Source organism: Podarcis gaigeae, assembly GCF_964106915.1.
Source record: "Podarcis gaigeae genome assembly, chromosome: 3".
NCBI lineage: Eukaryota > Metazoa > Chordata > Lepidosauria > Squamata > Lacertidae > Podarcis > Podarcis gaigeae.
This window is the reverse complement of record NC_139680.1, coordinates 74,680,339-74,700,497: the sequence shown is the minus strand read 5'-3', so window position 1 is coordinate 74,700,497 and position 20,159 is coordinate 74,680,339. Positions and strand designations below refer to the sequence as shown.

General features: G+C 41.9%; 1 protein-coding gene and 1 long non-coding RNA gene across 2 annotated transcripts in view; one reads left to right on the top strand and one right to left on the bottom strand.

Annotated features, from left to right (window-relative positions):
• Positions 1-20,159, bottom strand: part of SPRTN (SprT-like N-terminal domain) — a 221,408-nt gene that overhangs the window by 143,252 nt on the left and 57,997 nt on the right. The gene's annotated exons all lie outside the window — the stretch shown is intronic.
• LOC310841621 lies at positions 1,625-3,913 on the top strand. The gene is made up of 3 exons (XR_014562621.1): positions 1,625-1,748; positions 2,813-2,855; positions 3,708-3,913. It is a non-coding gene; the product is annotated as an uncharacterized lncRNA (long non-coding RNA).

The window sequence follows — 20,159 nt, the reverse complement described above, 5'->3', positions numbered from 1 at the left end:
CTTTTATGAGATTTAATCTAGGTTGTGATTGCTTTCATCCTTTCACCACTTTTAAAGAATATTAATGGCAGAGCTATGATTTACTGCTATTACAAAGGCATAATCTAGCAAAAGTTGCCCTCTGGTTTTAAACCATTATGTCGAGCTGTTTCTATGGTTGGTCTCATTAAGGTTACAGTTTGGCAGCCTTTCATTATAAATTACCAATTTATAATTTCAATTAAATATGTAATATGCAGATGCAGTTTAGTAATTGCTATGAGTTTGTGCCTCCCCCCTCTCCATTCCCAATGGCATGCCTAATCTCATATTCCATGGGTTTTGTCACACATTAGGAACTCAATCTCATGTTGGCGCACACATCAGGGCTTCAGGGAATGAATTAAATGCAATATTTCGTGTGTAGGAATTTTGTTTAAAAATTGTTGCCTTGGCCCTTTGGTGTGTTGCTTGGCTAGCTTGCTCAAGCCACCTTAAACTATAGATGTACGGTACAATTGTCTTCTGATGGTGGCACATGAAACCAGATCGTGTAGTCCGATCAGAAGGTGAGAAGGCTGCTGGTGGATGGTCTTGGGTTTGGGACAGGAGATGTCAGGGTTGGGCCAGGGGCAGTAGTCTGGGCTGTTAGAGAAGCTGAGAATCAGTCAGAACTAAAGTATAAGTAAGACTGAAGGAGAAAACAGAAGCCAAATATCAGGAGCATGCCATGAATAACCAAGGTACAGGAACACGCCTGAGCTCAGAAAGAACTTGCTGCTCAAGCTAAGCTCAGCTACAACAGGAAAAAGCCATTTTATACACCTTCCTGCCTAGGAAGATCTAACAGGCTGCCTGATAGGCAGTCTGGGGTCTGAAGGTAGCAGCACATGGGCCCAGAGGTTTCTGACAGACAAGCTAGAACTGTGACATCTCATGTTTCTGAAATAGTGAAGACAAGGAGGCACAACAGAGCCAGACCCTCATAGGATTTGAACGCTCTGCAATCCCTCCATCTAGGTGCAGGTTGTATATATGCATAAATAAAACCTTATATCACAAAGACACCACAGTCTCTGCTGTGCCTCATTGTCCCAAAAGGGAACACAAACCCTGGTCAACTACAGCCCCTGGAATCTCGCACCGCTCATGGAGATTGGAGTGGCATGTAATAATATTAAAAGCTCATATTTCCCACCCCCCTTTCAATCCCTCCCCTGCTTGCATTCTCTCTCCCTGCCCCCATGTAATCAGTGTGATGCACTAACACAAAATCCCACACTGCTTTCACTCCTGTTCCGGCCCTTTCCTTGGAATGCTGGGTGAGGGTTGCACATGTCTTTGGGGCCAGAGGTCTGTGAGGTCCAGAGATATGGCTTACTTCAGAGGCCACCTCAAGGCCACATCTTCTTTGTCCTCTCCTTCCCAGATGCTCTTGTGCCTGTTCTGAGGTGAAAGCAGGCAGGGGAACTGCAAATGACTGCCATTCTGCTTTTTACCTGCTCTGGAGCAATTTGAAGCGTTCTCGTTACGGGACAATAATTTCATCTGCTCTTAGGGTTGCACTTTTAAATATATGAACAAACTTCCTCTCTGCAACTAGATTCATGATCAAACAAAACTTTTAAATTAATCTCCTAGATTTCCTCTGCATTCTGGAATCGTCTTTCCTCTGACAACACCAGGATGCTGAAAAAACAGGGACTCGAATGTTCACAGAAAAGAGAGACAGAGCAGAGGCCTTGGCAGCTCTGTAGTGCCCTTCTCAGGTTTCTGTTTCCTTTTTAATGGCTCACACACACCCCTCTCAAGGCCTGTCTCTGATTTTCAGGGCACGACCTTGATTTTACATCAAACATTCTCCTCATCCTGCTGTTGTCTGGCCAGATTACGGATGTTAAAGCTGATCTTTCATTAAAACATTTTGGGTTTTATTGTTTTCCTAAACTAAGACTCATCTAAAACTTTAAAACCCCTATGTTCATCCTTTCCAAAATCTCCCAGACTTTGATTCTTTGTCTCTGATTTAATTATCAGACAGCTGCAAGGTATGATGGTGAAGAGAGAATTTAACTCGGGGAAGAAGCATCCGGTTTAAATCTATCTGAGGAACTACAGCAAATTAATAGCTTTTTTAAAATATATGCCCGTCTTTTCATTCATAAGCGAACAGAAACTATTCTAGTTTTCTCTGAAATGACCTGGTTTATTATGACTGAAGCAGCATTTGTGCTGCTATTTATTTGATCTGTCTACTCACTAGGCCATTTGCTAGGCCAATTCTTGCACATCTATCCACAACTTTATTAAGATAGAGTCTTGCTTAAGCCCCCTCCAATCAGGATTGGTTTGGGGTGGGCAGCCCTCCTAGCAGTTTTTTGGATTACATGGAGCTCATCCCAAAGAACAACACTGTAAACAGACACTGAACTGTTGGCACACATAATCCACTCTATTTTATCTTGCTCTCAACACTTCAGCCTGAAGTAAAAAAGGCTTGCCTTGCTTAAGAGCATTTTCCATGTTAACTAGGTAGCGCTTGTTCCTTAAAGCACAACAAACAATATGACAATTATGACAATGACAGCAGCTTCTTCCCTTAATGCCCTCCCAGAAGACCTGCTTATTGAACGTTAATCCTGACTTTCTGGCACAAACTTTATATGGAGCTTATTATATAGCATCACTACTTTCCTCCTAGACTTAACTAGGTCAGGCCCCCTCAAGTTGGAAGGAAGTTAGGTTTCTCCACCACATGAACCCAACCAGACACCTGAGCTTGAAAACGTTTTACCATATTTTGTAACCCAAAATTTCTGCCTGTGTTTTCTAGCTGCTGCGTGGAAAAACACATGAATCTGACATTTGGAAAGTTTGTAAGTAAAAAAACCCCACCATGTTAACTTGCCAAACTGTGTTGTCTATTCTAGGGTAGAAAGGGGAAGCACTGTAAGCAAACTAAAATAGGATATTTTAAAGGTCTAACAGCCTCTATTCCCATGCTTTGCTGCATGTTTTGTGTTTAAAACCTCTGTTAGGGCTCTCTCTTACTGGAGAATATTCTGCCCCATGTTTGTATCTAGGGATCCAGCAAATTCTTCTTTATTTAACCAATAATAACTGACACATTTTAGTACCAAGAGCTTGTAAAAAGAAAACCTGTACCCATTGGCTGTCTGTTCCCTGCCAAGTGTGCTTCAAAGGGAAGTCAAAGGTGATGTAAGAGGAGTGAATCACATGACAGAGTAACAGAGACAACATTAAGTATCAGTAACCTGGTTGGTTTGAATATGCTAGTAAGAATTGAGCAGGGGACTTTTACACATGCAACCAGTAGGGATGGGGGAGACATTTGATGCAACACACTTTTAAAGGCAAGCCTGCCTAACTCATGCTTTATGAAACTATATGCAGACCAAAACAGAGTTATCCTTCAAGATTCACATCTCTCTGAATTTTGAAGTGCAGTTCTCCAGCCAAGTGCCAATGGAGTTACTATGTCAGGCTGAATTACTTCTAGGTAGAAAATGGACTTTATTAATAAAACTGAGGAATGGTAGTTGTTAATGAGGTTGATGCCAAAGTAAAATTATGACCACTTTTGCCTGAGCTCAGTGGGATTTGCATCTGAGTAGATATTATGTTTGCACTGTAGAACTCCGATGTATCACCTCACAGTCATTCATGCAGCCTCTTCTTGGGGTTCTCTCTCCCTGTCTCGACTCCAGGCTTCAACATGCTGTCACAGCCCCCTGCTAATTGGATACATCTGACATGCGTCGGCTTCTTTGAAAGTTCTCCAAAGGCACCGTTGCAAGGAGCCCATTTGTTTCACACTGAATTTACAGAGTGAAAGTTTTACCAGCTGGAAATCTCTGAACCAAAGCTGTTCTTCCACAAAGAACAAACAAATAGATCGGATCCAGACCATGGAGACTTTCAACTTTTGCGTTAAGGTATCACACTCATTACAGTGGGGGGTGGGGAGACAGAATGCAGGCCGGACTTGTTGAGTTTCAGTAGCAGATTTAAAAGCTGGGACCATACAAGCTTTTAATATTATTACGTTTTCAGCTGTACTTTTCGCTTAGCTTCCAAAATTGGTTCACATTTTCCCAAGGCTTTGCCTTCTGAAAGGGAGGGACTGGAGTTCAATGGCAGAGTATGTTTCGCCAAGAAAAGGTTCCAGGTTCAGTCCAGACAAGGCTAGGAAAAACTCCTGACTGAAACCCTGGAGAATCACAGCCATTCAGTATTAGGGATCATTGAATCATTGAATTATAGAGTTGGAAGAGACCCTGAGGATCATCTAGTCTAACTGCCTGCAATGCAGGAATATGCAGCTGTCCCATACGGGGGTCGAACCTGCAACCTTGGCATTATCAGCACCACACTCTGACCAACTGAGCTGTCCAGGCATGCACAGAGGAGACATTCATTTCAGTTCGGATTTATCATTATTATCTTGATTTATTATCTGTCTTTCACCATAAGATAATCTGCCCTTCAACAAACAGTCAATGTGCATTTTCCGAAACAATACTCAAAGCGAAACATAGCCACCCATCAAAATTCACACTTCTCGTTGAATTTTTCAATGCAGTTCTCTAGTCATTCAGTGTAGTTCCACACGCCACCAACTTCATTTATTTATTGCTGCTCCAGATGATCAATTTATTGAGCATTTGTCCTGATTCGCTTGCACAAAGTATACACAGAGGTAAGAATGTATCCCATTTTTATGGAGCACTTGTTGTTATTTGTTGGTGGTGCAGTTCTGCAACGATTAGCATTCGTCCTGATTTGCTTGCAGGGTGTTAAATCGTTCATTCCTCCCACACTGTTTGTTACATTTCCTGCAAAGTCCTGCAAAGTCTGTTTCTTTTTTTAAAGTGGATTTGTTGCACTAATCCGCTTGAATTGCGCAAACCTAAATTTCTGGTATGTGCTTGAAGCTCTCCTGCAAAATACTGGAGGCACTTTTTGTTCTCTCTCAGACCTTCAGCAATCATTCATTTTAAGGTGGCTCAAATTGTGCTTCCCTGCACCTGGCCACTGTCAGTATAGCTGCCTGCCACTTAACTGATTCAGTACCAACTCATAAAAGATGCATGAACTTTACAAAATTTAGACCGCCTCTCATTTATTCCCAGCTACGAAAGACAGACAGTGATAGTTCTGTAACTCTCCTAGGATGGGAAAAAGCAACCTCAGCTTCAAATACATTGGTAGCATATTCAATACAGTACTAATGTACTAATGTACATAATGTACATAATGTACATACATAATGTACATAAGGTACTAATGTACCTGCTACCGACCAGCAGACAGTGTTGAATGGTGTGTGGAGCAGCACATTATAGCAACTGGGAACAAGATCAGAAAAATCAAATCCCTCTCCAAAAAGTTCATTTGGTTCAGCGCCTCACTATCTCATGATCTTTTTGAATTACATGGTTTTTTGCAGTCGAACCTGTAAAAAGTGTGGTGAATTCATTACCACCTACAATCAACAGTGCCCACTAGGAGTTAACTTTTCATGAAGCATACCAAAGTTTCAGAGAAGTGGCAGTTGCACTCAGCCCATATTGTTTTGTTTTATTACTCACCCCATATATTGGAAATGCCAAATGTGTGTGATATGTTCATTCCCCTTGGGTAAAAAAGGAAAGTGTCATGGAGCCCACCAACCCTCTGAAGGCTCTGGCCTTTAGGGATTTTTGCCACTGCCTTCCTAGCTAGTGAGATGCAGGGAAGTTCACAGCCTCTTAGGAGATTAACTTGGAAACTGGGAAACTGCCAGCTTACTCTCTGGACATCGCTGGAAGAAAGACTCAGCTCATCTTGCCTTGATCTCTTGCTTGCCAAACCCTTGTAATGTACAACCTGAAGAGCCTGGCTCTTGGGATATGTTCCTGAGGGTGTTCTGGAACCATCCTCTAGGGTCTGAATTAGAAAGGTTTTCTTTTATTTTTTTAAGCGAGGAAGGAAGGTATGTGGGGGGGGACAAACAAAAAAGTGCCTAAATGAGGGGCTAAACCATGGGTAGGCAACCTAAGGCCCGGGGGCCAGATCCGGCCCAATTGCCTTCTAAATCCGGCCCACGGATAGTCCAGGAATCAGCGTGTTTTTACATGAGTAGAATGTGTGCTTTTATTTAAAATGCATCTCTGGGTTATTTGTGGGGCATAGGAATTTGTTCATTCCCCCCCCTCCAAAAAAATAGTCCGGCCCACCACAAGGTCCAAGGGACAGTGGACCGGCCCCCTGCTGAAAATTTTTGCTGACCTTTCCACACATGGTGGACCTGAAGGGTCTTAAAGAGGTTTAGCTGCAGACAAAGCTATTATACATCATTCTATCCTTATCTTGGGTAGCAGGAGGGCAGATGACCGACAGCTTGAGAGAGCCCAACCAATGGGAAGGCGAGATGAGAGACTAGGCGTGTGCTGTGCACAAAAAATGGGAGCTTATGGGCTGTTATTGTTCTGACTAAGCAGGAAGGAGGGGTGAGAATCAGCCCTTTTGCCAGACCTAGTCTTTGTCTTTGTGGATTTGGAGGAAAAAATAAATGCTGCACAAGTCTTATGGAAATTTAGTCCTTGGTCTATGGAGGTTGGCAGGGTCTGTGCAGAAATGTTTTCACATGAGGTTACTGACATCTATGTAGGTGACTAGAAGTGAACTCAGAGCATAGACAAGTCCTATTTTTGCTTTTGTCATCAATGGAAGTCTTTAAATTCCAGGCATTATCTTGCCTGTGTTTATTTGAGTCAAAACACTTTTAGTTTGATCTATTATTTAGAGGCAATCATGTTTATTAATATTTTGAAGTTGTACAAAGCCCCAGATGCCTCATTACACAGTCAAACAATAAACAAGTGCACGTTTAGTACATTTGACATAATCCATAAAGAAACCAGTTTATTGTATTAAAAGATTAGATACGCACACTGCCTCTGGCTGAGCTCACGGCCTAACAATATCAACTACTTGCCAAAGACCCCTGAGATGAGCAGGATCTTATTAGGAAGCCAAGTTTGGCAGATAAACTCATGCTGGGAAATCAGTATAAAACAGCATCTGAGCATGGAAGGGGGAAAAGAACACATTTAAGTATTCATTGCACATATTAAAATATGTGGATTTACATAATCAGCACATTTCACCTGCCCCAGCACCCCGCAGATCTTATTTAGAGTGAGGCAACACCCCTAAGGCATTGTGTATCCTAACTCCAGGGATAACCCTGCTTTATAAGCAAACACCTGCTTCTCCTTTGGTTCAGGTCCAGCCAACAACACAACCTAGAAAATGGTCTAGAAAATAGAAATGAGGTAACTGTGAAATGGAAAAAAGGAGAATGAAAGCAAAGGGATTCTCTGTAGCGCTAATGTACATACACAACAGGGGTATCAGGCCCATTAATTGACTGGTTGATTAAAAAAACACTTATATCCTGCAATGTCATAAAAAAAATCAAAGCTGTTTACTATACAATTTTTTAAAATCACATAAAAACTAAAAACCACAGATCACTGGCTAGCTAATACAGAAATATTTTCCTTCTGATTTGAGTCTGGACATCTGTGGGTGAGAGACCCAGGTTCAAATCCTGGCCAAGCAATGACACCCTGGCCATCTCCCTCGCACCATTTTTCTTGACCTGATCTATGCAAGCCAGTGGGAATTTTCTTCCAGGCTCCATAAGCAGGGGGGAAATGTTGCTTGTCTAAGCATTCTGTATTATTGCAAATGCTTTTTGAATTTATCTATGCTCGGGGCATAAATAGTTCTTCATTTCTGCAGGGTACGTAATAACTCTGGAATGTAAAAGGGAGGGACGGCGAGTCTTGTCAGGAGGAGAAACATTCATTGTGTGCACGCGCATGTGTATATGGACAAGGTTAATACCTCAATGGAATTATCTTTACTTTTATTCCTCTGCTAGCATCTTTCATTCTCCAGTAGTTTCAAGCAGAGTCAAACTCCCACTTTGGGTTTAGATGCAATCATCTTTCTGTTATAGGAAGGCTTCATTGTGTTTCCTAGCCAACAGCATCACTTCGAGACCTTGGATTGCTGTGAATTCTGATGTGAACTGACATGATCCACACCTCCTGGACTAAGGTGTGGATTGAGACCAAATTGCCCTTCAAATTTCACACTTCCCTGATTTTTGCAATATAAAGGTAAAGGTAAAGGTACCCCTGCCCGTACGGGCCAGTCTTGCCAGACTCTGGGGTTGTGAGCCCATCTCACTCAAGAGGCCAGGGGCCAGCGCTGTCCGGAGACACTTCCGGGTCACGTGGCCAGCGTGACATCGCTGCTCTGGCGAGCCAGAGCCGCACACAGAAACACCGTTTACCTTCCCGCTGGTAAGCGGTCCCTATTTATCTACTTGCACCCGGAGGTGCTTTCGAACTGCTAGGTTGGCAGGCGCTGGGACCGAGCAGCGGGAGCGCACCCCGCCGCAGGGATTCGAACCGCCGACCTTTCGATCGGCAAGTCCTAGGCGCTGAGGCTTTAACCCACAGCGCCACCTGCGTCCCCTTTTTGCAATATAGATCTTGGCTAAAAAAAAAGCACCAAAGTGCCTTAAAATGTGTATTTTAGGATAAAATATTGTTTAGAGATGTGAACATTGAGATAAAATGCAGCCTTAAATGTGTTCTGTAAATGAAAATATGAATTTTCTTGTGGCATTAAAAAAAATATATTCCAGTGATTTATGTGGAAACCCAGACGAAATGGACTTGTGAATGAACAGGTATGAAATAGACACAGATCAGAAATGGACTGATACGTTTCACCTTTCCTCCCAGGTAGAATCTACACACACACATAAAAAACATTTTGAAAAATACATCAAATTTTGCATAGCTCACTGTTGCCATCTATTGTCACATTTGTATACTGCACTTTACAATACATTTAAAATGTTTTATTTGTGGCTGTATAGCTGAGTCCCCAGCTACTGCATTTAGATGCACTTTTGATGTAGCAGAAATGCAGTTGGATAAAATAAGATCAGATTGGTAAAACCACTTAAGAAATGATTAATAACTATTCACAGTGATAATACTGCTAGCTTGCAAGTGAGATAAATTGGTTATCATTCACAGCCTTGCACTCATGCCTCATGGGCTGAGGCATAGTAACCAAGAGCATTTTCACATGTGACTCTCAAAAAGTATGTGAGTCTGGAATGCAGTTCATGTGAAAGTTCCTGCAGATGAAGCAAATTGACTATTGGTTCAAAGCAATGTAACTTGTTTTGTTTTATTTATTGGCACAGGACATTGTAAAAACCTGCTTGAACATTACTTCTGAATATAACCTCTGAGTCAGTTCAGTTAGCTAACCCAGAACCTCACTGTTGTGGTGGCCTGAACTGCGAAGGGCTTATTTACATGTTGAAAATCTCACATGTGATGCACATGAGATGATAACATGAGAAATTTGACTGGTTTAGTCCAGAGGTGTGTCTTGCTGGATGACAAAGATCTGTGGATTTGTATGTGCTACAGAGGCGTCACTCAATAGAGGAAGAAACCACATAGTGAGTGACTATGTAATCGGCACTGAGCATGTTTTTGGGTTTCATTCAGTGTTTGCTGCTGATTTCAGATAGTGGTGCCCCCAAGAGATCACTGAGTTTCTTGGCAAGTAAATTTGCACGATGAGCTGGAAAATACTGCTGTTTCTGCCAAAATCCACACAAAGGGCTAAGACTTAACAATGCTGCATCAGCAGCTCATAATCAAGTGAATGCGCAGTTGATTGTTTATTGAAATGGGGTTGGGGAGGAGTTCAGCTCAAATGTATAACTAGCTGATCACTGAGAGGTGAAAACTTGATTTTTAACCTGGACAGTAAATCTTTCAATTAAACCTTAAATGGGATCATGTGCCCCCTTCGAGTTACAAAATTGCCTGTGCGTAACTTGCAGAGCAAAGCAAAATTCTATTAAATGATAGAAGGCAGCATAAGGGAATTCTGTGAAATTTATCTCACAAACTATCCATCACACACACATTATCTATCCACACACACAGCAAGTGTGAGAGAAAGTTTCTAAATATTTGCGTGCACCTACACACAAATGTTAACATGAATGGAGTAGAAGATCATCAAGATTCTGCCATCGCATACGATGAGATATATGAAAATGTATACTGCATGCTTCTTAGAAATCTTGATGCCATGGGTCTCTCTTCCATGCAAAATCTATCTGTGCCTGGGTTTGCCACATTCTAGAAACCGTTCGTTTCACAATGCAGCTGTATATTCTAAGTAAAACTGAGCAGTGTATATTTTGTAATATAAAAGAAAAAAATTAAGAGCCAGAGTCCAAGAAAGCTTTGGTAAACATATACTGTATATTTTAAAGAAGTGTTTAAAGGTCATTCCTGTCTCTGCCTCACAAATCACCGGAGGGAGGGCATTCCAGAGGGTGGATGCTATCACTGGGAAGGCCCACTTTGGAATTATGAATTTATGAAACTCTCCAAGATTGCAAAGTTGCTGAAGAGTCAAAACTTGTCTGGCAGTTTTAAAATTATTAATGTTTCTGAAACATTTGTTTAACTATAGACCTGGATGAATTCATAACATTTTTTGCATATTTAAGCTCCTCCCAATCATATCAAATCAGAACAGCAATTTCCCGATTTTGGAAACCTGATCTTGAAACACTGGAAAAATAAATACAGTCCAATAATCCGCCAAGGGGCCGAAGACATGCCCTTTCCCGCCATGTCTGAACTGGCTATGTGATTGAACCAGCTAGAGGCAGGAATGATGGTGGTTGTTTGGTTTCTACCTTCTTGAAGGGCACCAGAAACTATCCTCCAGAATTCCTTGCTGTCCTTTGCTTGAATTGCCCTGAGCAGATGATGCCAATGTAGAAAGATTTCTTTTTCTTATGGAAGAGCTCTGAAAGATGTTCTTTCATGTTTAGATATTATTTTAAGTGGCTTGGGTTCTTCCTGGATTGAAATAGCTGAAATGCTTGTCTCAGAAGAGATTTCTCATGATGGCATTCTTTGTCAAACCATGAGAAAGCTTGATGTGTTTGCCTGCTCACGGGTCTCGTACTGCCTGTGTATTATAGACTGCAGAAGCAAGATGTTTACCGAAGCTATCTTGACACTCAGTGCTTAGCTGACAAAAGGTGCGGTCTTTTACCACCTACTCTGTTTCAAGCACTGTATGAGGTCAGGAGAAAATCCGCTCCTATTTACACACACACACACACACACACACACACACACACACATCATTTCTCACAATAATTTAACATATGAAGATTTTTCTGAAGATTTTTCAATCTTTATCACTTAGTTTACATTTCCTAATTTCTCTATTACAGTGGTACCTCGGGTTACATACGCTTCAGGTTACAGACTTCGCTAACCCAGAAATAGTGCTTCAGGTTAAGAATTTTGCTTCAGGATGAGAACAGAAATCGTGCTCCGGCGGCGCGGCGGCAGCAGGAGGCCCCATTAGCTAAAGTGGTGCTTCAGGTTAAGAACAGTTTCAGGTTAAGAACGGCCCTCCGGAACGAATTAAGTACTTAACCCGAGGTACCACCGTACTTTTAATCATCCTTACCTAATAACTCTCATCATAGTCTTCACTGCAATATTTTGTACAAAACTTCTTGCAGTCCTACTAGCGTAATCTGTTTATTACAATTGCTTTTCAAATAGTTCAAATATTTACTCCAGTCCTCTAAGAATCTCTGGTCCCGCAGGTTTTGGGTCCTTCCTGTCATCTTATCTAATTCTGCACAGTCCATTAATTTCATTTGCCACTCTTCTTTCGTCGGTAATTCTTCTTGCTTCCATTTCTGTGCCAATAATATTCTTGCTGCCATTGTTGCGTATAAAAACAATTTGCTGTCCTGAAAATCTGCTCCTATTTCCAACTCTGAGTTTGGAGTTGGAAACAGGGGCACAACACAGGTCCCCCCACTTTTAGCAGCTCAGAGCTGGAGGAGGGCAGAAGCTTGAAATGGCTCCATCTCCCACTTTCATCTTGGAGCTGACAAGAGGAAATGGAAGCTTGTTAGCTTGTACCACATGTGCACCTGAAGGGCCCTTTGAGCTGAAGAGGGAAGTAGAGACGTGGTGCTCTTACCACTTCTAAACTTTTGTACAAAGGTTTTTGATAGTTTTGTATATTTTCTTCTTTTTATCAGTCTTGGAAGTGAGCGAGATAAACAGATCCAGCAGATCAATTTATCTTCCTGATATGCAGACAAAAAAGAGAGAGTGAAAAATATTCTGTTCCTTGTTTCGAGGCCTGTGCCAAGCTTATGTCCAAAGGAGGAGTACTTTTATATCTTATCTGTATATTGTTAGTACGTGGGGTTCCGACTGCTCTGCCAAACCCTGGGAGTTCCATGGAGCCTTATCAAGGGTTACATCAGCCTTCACCAAGCTTGTGCCCTCCAGGTGCTTGCTAATTAATTAATTATCTGCCTTTTGCTCCCATGGAACTCAAGATGGCTTATAAATTACCTCTCCCATCGGCCGCAGACAGTACCTGAAAACCAGCTTGTCTACAGTTACTACTCTTTCCGCACAATGGCAGCCACAGACTATAGCACATGCCTTTGTTTGTGTGGAGTAATGGCTACGTGTGTCCTAGAATTTATTTATAAGAACATTTATAGGAACATGCCTATTTTGGTACAGTAGTAGCTCGTGTTCATATGCTTCAGGTTACAGACGCTTCAGGTTACAGACTCCGCTAACCCAGAAATATTACCTTGGGTTAAGAACTTTGCTTCAGGATGAGAACAGAAATTGTGCAGTGGTGGCGTAGCGGCAGCAGGAGGCCCCATTAGCTAAAGTGGTGCTTCAGGTTAAGAACAGTTTCAGGTTAAGAACGGACCTCCAGAACGAATTAAGTACTTAACCTGAGGTACCACTGTATTATAACTTCTGTATGTTTTAAAGTGGGGACACAGGTGGCGCTGTGGGTTAAAGCCTCAGCGCCTAGGACTTGCCGATCGAAAGGTCGGCGGTTCGAATCCCTGCGGCGGGGTGCGCTCCCGCTGCTCGGTCCCAGCGCCTGCCAACCTAGCAGTTCGAAAGCACCCCGGGTGCAAGTAGATAAATAGGGACTGCTTACCGGCGGGAAGGTAAACGGCGTTTCCGTGTGCGGCTCTGGCTCGCCAGAGCAGCGATGTCACGCTGGCCACGTGACCCGGAAGTGTCTTCGGACAGCGCTGGCCCCTGGCCTCTTAAGTGAGATGGGCGCACAACCCCAGAGTCTGTCAAGACTGGCCCGTACGGGCAGGGGTACCTTTACCTTTACCTATGTTTTAAAGTAGGGTTGTAAATCTTTATTTTGTAAATTATCTTTTGTAAACCCTTTTGAGGTGTCATTTTGTTTTGACAATCAAGCGGCGTATAAATTTTATGAAATAAAAAAAATAAAATCTCTACACTACTTTTCAGCCCAAACAAAGCCCCCCCCCCCAGTTTCCAAACAATACACAAAAACAATAATGTCATTAACATTGCAATCCTAAAGTGCTTGGGAGAGTGGAGAAGAAGGTGGCTCGCTCTGGTGTCTAAAGCCTTCCTGTTCCCCTGACATGACTTTGGAATGGCGGGAAAGAGAATGCCAGCCTTGTATCTCATGTGCTTCCCCTGCTCCCATTGCTCCCAATTCCCAGAGTTCCCTGTGAAGAGGGACTGGTTGTTAAACCACTCTGGGAATGTTCACATTAAATGTATGGCCTGAATGTGGCCTAAATCTCAGTCAGCTGGGAGTTCCATAGGCTTGGGCCCACAACACTGACTAAAGGAATCTTCCTTCTCCCCAACTCAGTGTGTTCCTGGGCCTTATGGGGAACGGAACATCTGCACAGGCCTCCTTCAGGCATCCCCTTCCCTCTCTCCTTCTCTGTGCACCACAACTTGCTAGCAGAGATCCAGATGCTGATCAGCACATCTGGAGGGCTGGGTGGATGTGTGGAAGATGCATATAGACCTCCCCATCCCCATTTCCTTTTGTCAGCACATGCAAACTGAAAAGTACATGGGGTGGAGAGCTGTTTCGAGTCCTCTCCTTCACCCAGGGAAAAAAAATAATACCTTAAACAGAAACAGAAAAAGAGAGCAACTGAAAAATACATCATACGACCATGATGTCCGAGAAAGAAAAGGGAAAAAAAGACATTTAAAATAGAGCAAGTTCTTCAAAGTACAGAAGCAACAGTGTCGAAAAGCATTTAGCCCTCCACGTCCAAAGCCCTCAGAGCAGGAAGGTTTGACCACATTGTCAATTGCTGACAGTCAGCAAGCCTGAGAGGGGTCCCTGCGAAGGGATTTCAGTAATGAGGAACTCCACTAGTAGAAAACGCTCCTTGTGGCTGACAATACAAAGAGAGCTAGTTTCATTTGATAGCTTTAGAGGTGATCAGTGAGGTTCACAGGGGACCAGGCACTCCTTGACATATCCTGGGGCTAGATCCTTTAGACTGAACCCTTATGCATAGTTATCCGAGCAAGCCCCACTGAATGACATAGGGCTTATTTCTTAATAGACTTATTTAGGATTGCGCTATTAGAAATTTAATGTTTTTATATGTGATCCTCAGAGGAAAACTGGTATAGAAATTTCAATAATAATAATAATAACAATAACAACAACAACAACAATAGGTTGGCTAAATTACTGCTTAAACAACTATGCCTAAATGTACAGAACTGGAAAACTTGATGTGATTGTGTCTATGAATTTTTGAAATTTCTGTTTCATATTTGTTTACATGAGCAAGTGAAGGTTGGTATGGGCAGAAGGGTATCAAACATTTTCATTTGCATATCAGCTTTCTCTGTTTGTTTGAAAGGAATCTTTAAGGACAAGTAAACACTTAACCTTTGTAAAACAGGGGAAGAAATTGTTTTCAAATTTTATCTGAAGCTGTGATCAAAATATACCTCATAATATTTGTATGTGGTGAAACCATGTGAAAATGAAAGTCTGTTGGGCAGAGTTAATAATAATTACAAAGGAAATTACAGTGTTATCTTCTAGCATTACAACCGTGGAGTATTATTTGGTTTTGTGGTGGTGGTTTTTAAGTAGGTGAAACTCAGAGATATGTAAATCCTTGTGTACCCACTTGCTAACACTTGCCTTTCTGGAAATAACTAATAAAAGGAAATCTAAATATTTTTCTGTTTGATAATAATTGCATTTTTAAAGCAAGTATTATTTCTTTAATTAATAAAAGCCAAGTTCCCCCAAAGCAGTGAGGCATTTCTAGAAGACTAAGCTCCTCCTCCCATATCCTGTAGCTGCTCGACAGCTTCTCTTCACCATGTTATTGGTTCTTGAGTAATACAAAGTAATACAGCTGATCAAAATTGAATTACATGTCAACTATATCATCATCATCATCACCATCACCATCACCATCACCATGACATTTTTACCCTAACAGGGACTCAAGGTGACTTATATAGAACTCAGGAAAAAAACAGAATCAATTGTTTCAAGTTATTCAGAGGAAAGCCAAGCTATAAAGGGCTTCTTAGCTAGTATTTAAGGCTCTGTACACATTGCCAATTACCGTGGCTGGCTTTTGAATCTGTGTACAAATGCTGTTGCCCAGAATGCTGAAATATCCTGTGTTTTCTTGAGAAATAGTGCTGTTTTATAGGGCTGCCAAAGCTCAACAATTTTCAGCGTGTCCTGGTTTTCACTCTTTGAAAAATGGGCAGCCCTATGTTTTATGCATTTGCCCTCAGAGCAGCTTCACTCTGAAAGGAAAAAGTTAAGCCACATTCACTTTGCAGTTAAGCTGAGGCGTGTACACTTGAGGCAGCCATGTGCAGGTGACAACACATGCACAGATAACAACTTCATGTGCAGGAGTTTGGGGGTGGGTTGTAGGGGGAGGGAAACCAAGTAGGTAACACACATAAAAGGCATTCCTGCCCGCTCTCTGGTGTGTACAGCAACATGCAAATACAATGTGAAACTCAGCAGGCGGCAAACCACCTCGCTGCGTTTTTAAGCCATTAATGTGCACCTAGACTAAGTGACCACTTTAAATGAGATGCAGTTGGGACTGGTTCCTTCCTCCCAGCCCTCTTCATTCATAAACACTCATTCAAGAAAGCCAAGCTAACTCCCAGCTGTGGCCTCTTTCTGTTGGCTCTCTGAGCAGAGAACTTCTTTGCAGCTTGGCTCTGGTTATAGAAGTCACAGCTTACAACTGTTGTTTTGACGTATTTCACTGGTTTAACCAGTATATGCAAAGAAAAGAAAAAGTAAAGCACAAAACAAACATAAAGAAAGTAAGAAATCTAAAAGAAAACGCATCATTTCATTTTATAACAATATTCTCTGCTCATAGAAGTTACAAACAGAACCATTTTCTTTTAAGTGAATCACAACAGTCTATACTTTTTCTGCTATCCAAACCAAATAGGCTGCTTTGAAGCCCCAACTATCAGCTGATTGTCAGTGCTTCAAATCACAGCCCTGACAATCAGCTGGGATACATTAGGTAGAGCCCTATTGAGACTACATCAAGAGTGCAGGTGGTATCTAATGTTAGTACAAGAAATGTCCATTTGCAGCATGAAATTCCCCCCTCTCCCATCCACTGCAGCCTCCTGCATGCTCTCAAAAACAGCTCTCGGAGGTTTGGGGACCAACCGGAGCAGAACTGGGGGACATGTGATGGAAGGAGAGGAAGGTGAAATCCCATTGTGCTAGCAGAGTTCCACTTACAGAGCATTGGCTACAACCCTCTCCCCTGACTTCTGAATTTACTGTTATTCACATTTTATACTGTATTTTATGCTGTTTTTTGTTGCATCAATTAAGTGTTTAAAATTTGTTGTTAGCTGCCCTGAGCCTGGTTTTCTGAACCAAGAAGGGCGGGGTATAAATTATTATTATTATTATTATTATTATTATTATTATTATTATTGGTTGTTTTGCACCAAATAGAGACTGCCCCATTGTTGCCATGAAGTCTCAAGCCAGACCAATAGCAGCCTCTGCATGAATGGTGTTGGTGCAATAGTCAGAGGGTTGAAGTAGGACCTGGGAGACCAGGGTTTGAATCCCCACTCAGCCATGAATCATTACCTCTCAGCCTAACCTACCTCACAGGGTTGTTGTGGGGATTAAATGAGGAACAGGAGAACTATGTAAGCCACCTTGAGCTCCATGGAAAGAAAGGTGGGGTATAAATGCAACAAACAAACAGCATTAAAGGCCCCCAGAACTATTGTCCTGGGGTCCTCCAACACCACACCAGAGACCACTAAATTTGCCCCAAGATCAAAAGGTTTCCTGGTAAATTAGATGGAACTCCTATGGAAAATGACACCCCCACTCCTTGGGAAACGGGGGTGGGGGTGGGGCACCGGAGGGATCTTTGCACCATGGCACCGGATATGCTTAAGACGGCCCTGCATCCATTATCACAGATGCTGACTTGGTACTGACCTTGCTCCCTGATAAGGTAGCAGAGGGCTTCCTTTATTCTGTAGAGCCAATTCATGTCTTCCTTTCCCTTTAAAGAAGGTATCCTAGACTACCTGTCTATGAAGTTGTCACATCTACTTTTTATGATCTTACGTCTGACCACATAAAAAAATCGAGAAGGCAAAGGCCCAGGTGACCTTTTCATTTGGGTATGTGAAATAGTTATCTTCAGTGCTTTTTTTCTAGAAAAAGAGGTGCCAGTACTCACCATGAAGTTGTCACAGTAAGTGCCACCCTTTTTAACAACAACAGAAAGAGGTGCTGGCACTGCGTACCCTTGAGTACCCCCTGGGGGGAAGCACTGGCTTATACACATTTATTTCTACTGCAGACTCCATATATAAATTGACTTCCAATGGAAGCAGGCATATTATATGTTTTATGGTGGCGGAGGATAATTGCGAATATTGCAGAATAAAATAATATTGGAAATTCACTTGGGAAACTTCAAGGTTTCCTCACACGCCAGCTGGTTCTTGTGTAGTGCCGTGTAAATAATAATGAAAAGAAACAACCCCAAACTGCCATTGCCAACTTGATGTCAGTGTTTTATTAGCAGCTTCTCTATGTGACAATGTGCCCAGCACAGCTTGTATATGTCTGTCATCCTCCCTCGGTGCTTGTTTTGCATACCTTAGGGGTGCCAGTCAGAAATGAGAAGACTACGTCAAAAAACACACATATTTTTGAGAGCTATGGTTGTTATGGTTCACACATGTACAGAAGACTCTGGAGAAGGACATTGTAGAACTTTGTTTTTCTTTTGGTATCACACATTGTGCTAAATACTGACCTTAAGCAAATCCATAAATTGTTAAAAATGATACTTAGGGTATGTACATATTAGCTTAAATCACAGCAAGGTTGTTTTTCTCCACTGTGCTTCAAGCCACATTTGCACAATGTCATGCACATCAGGGACGAGCTAAGGATGTCTTCACCTCACACACATGAACTTTTTGGTTTCTCTGTCCCCTAACTCCTATGCACGAAGCCGTTATCTGCATCTGTGCATGTGTGACAGCTTTCTCAAATGGCTTAAGTACGAAGTGAATGTGGCTTCAGTTTTCTAGTTAGTTTGAAGCTGGTTTGAGAAAAATAACCACCTCAAACCATAGTCTTTCTCAAGAAACTATAGGATCGCTACAGATTGTGGCTGATGTCATGTGTATTCAGCTTCAAAAACTAGCAGTGGGAGCGCACTGGATGTGGAGTAAGTGGTAATGTGTACATAACTTCTCCTAACGTACGAAGCAGATTCCTGTACACACTATACATCTCTGAAGGATATTCGTATCACATTTCTGCCCTCAAAGAATTCCAGGCACTGTAGGTTACCCCTCACAGTTGCAATTCCCAGCACCCTTTACAAACCACAGAATTCTCTGAGGTGCTTTGAATGTGCTTTAAATGTATTGTGCGTATGGAGACTATTGCATGGGATATTATTTGCAAGTGCCATCAAAATGCAGGATGAGAATGTTTGAAAATGGAAACAAAGAAAAACAGATAGAAAATAGAAACATACTGTACATATATAAATATAGATATAAGTATTGCAGGGGAATGAAAGCTTTTCCTCAGACTCAAGAATTACCGTAAAAGTTAGCATTAGATCGGAATGTATTTTTTCTCATTTCTTTGCTTTTGCATGAGATGTTACAACAATGTTTTGTTGCTATTTTTTCATTCTAGTATGTTGGTTGGAACCTAACTTTTGGTTCTTGTAAAAAATTCTATTTAAAAAAATGCTTCCAATAAACATCAAGTTTAAAGAGGAGGCTGCCATTTGTCTGTAGCACTTCATCACGCTGGTTGTGTCACTCCCTTCTTTGTGCTTAACTACAAATTGCTTTCATAAAATGGGAATACTCTTACATTTTTTTCAGAAAGACACTCTGATCTAGGTGCCTTTGAACCTCCAACACTGAGGAGTGAACCCCAAGAACGGGTGATTTTGAGCCTTCTAATAAAAGGAAGCTCCAAAGCTGAGGAATAAAGGATAAATCTTGACAAACTTCTGCTATTTCATTTGGCACATGGAGTTCAGCAAGAGCCTCTTCTGATTTATTTCTCTGTGTTGTGAACATGCAACCAAAATGTTGGCAGTAGAAGTTTGTAAGTCTCAAGTATGTCAGAATTGTGCCCTAGAATGCTCAAGAAAGAAAAAGTAAAAACAAAGCAAACACTAGAGAAGATATGGAATTTTGAGAAGGTGCCAAGGGCTGCCAAGGGAAGGAGGAACCCCAGGGATCCCTACTGTCCAGTGTCCAAACTTTCACAACTCTGACTTCCTTCAGTGGCTAAGAGCACTGGAGCAGACAGGTTAGCTCATTTCACAGAGAACCTGCACATTTTGCTCCATAACTTTCTTTCTAGGAGAGCTTGAGATTTATTTAAAAAAGAAAAGAAAGAAAGCTCAGCTTCTAGGTCCCTCCTGGAGACACCGATAAAGGTTTTTGTGGGCACCATGACACCATAGGCCCTAGGTTAGCGATCTCCACACTAGAATACTGGCACAGCATATCTCAACAACATGTCCTTTTAAACATTTTGCATTATCTCATTTCTCTGTGCGTTTTTCCAGAAGATCCCCATGTATCACATTTCAGTTGTTGCTTTTATGGCTGCAAGGTATGTATGTA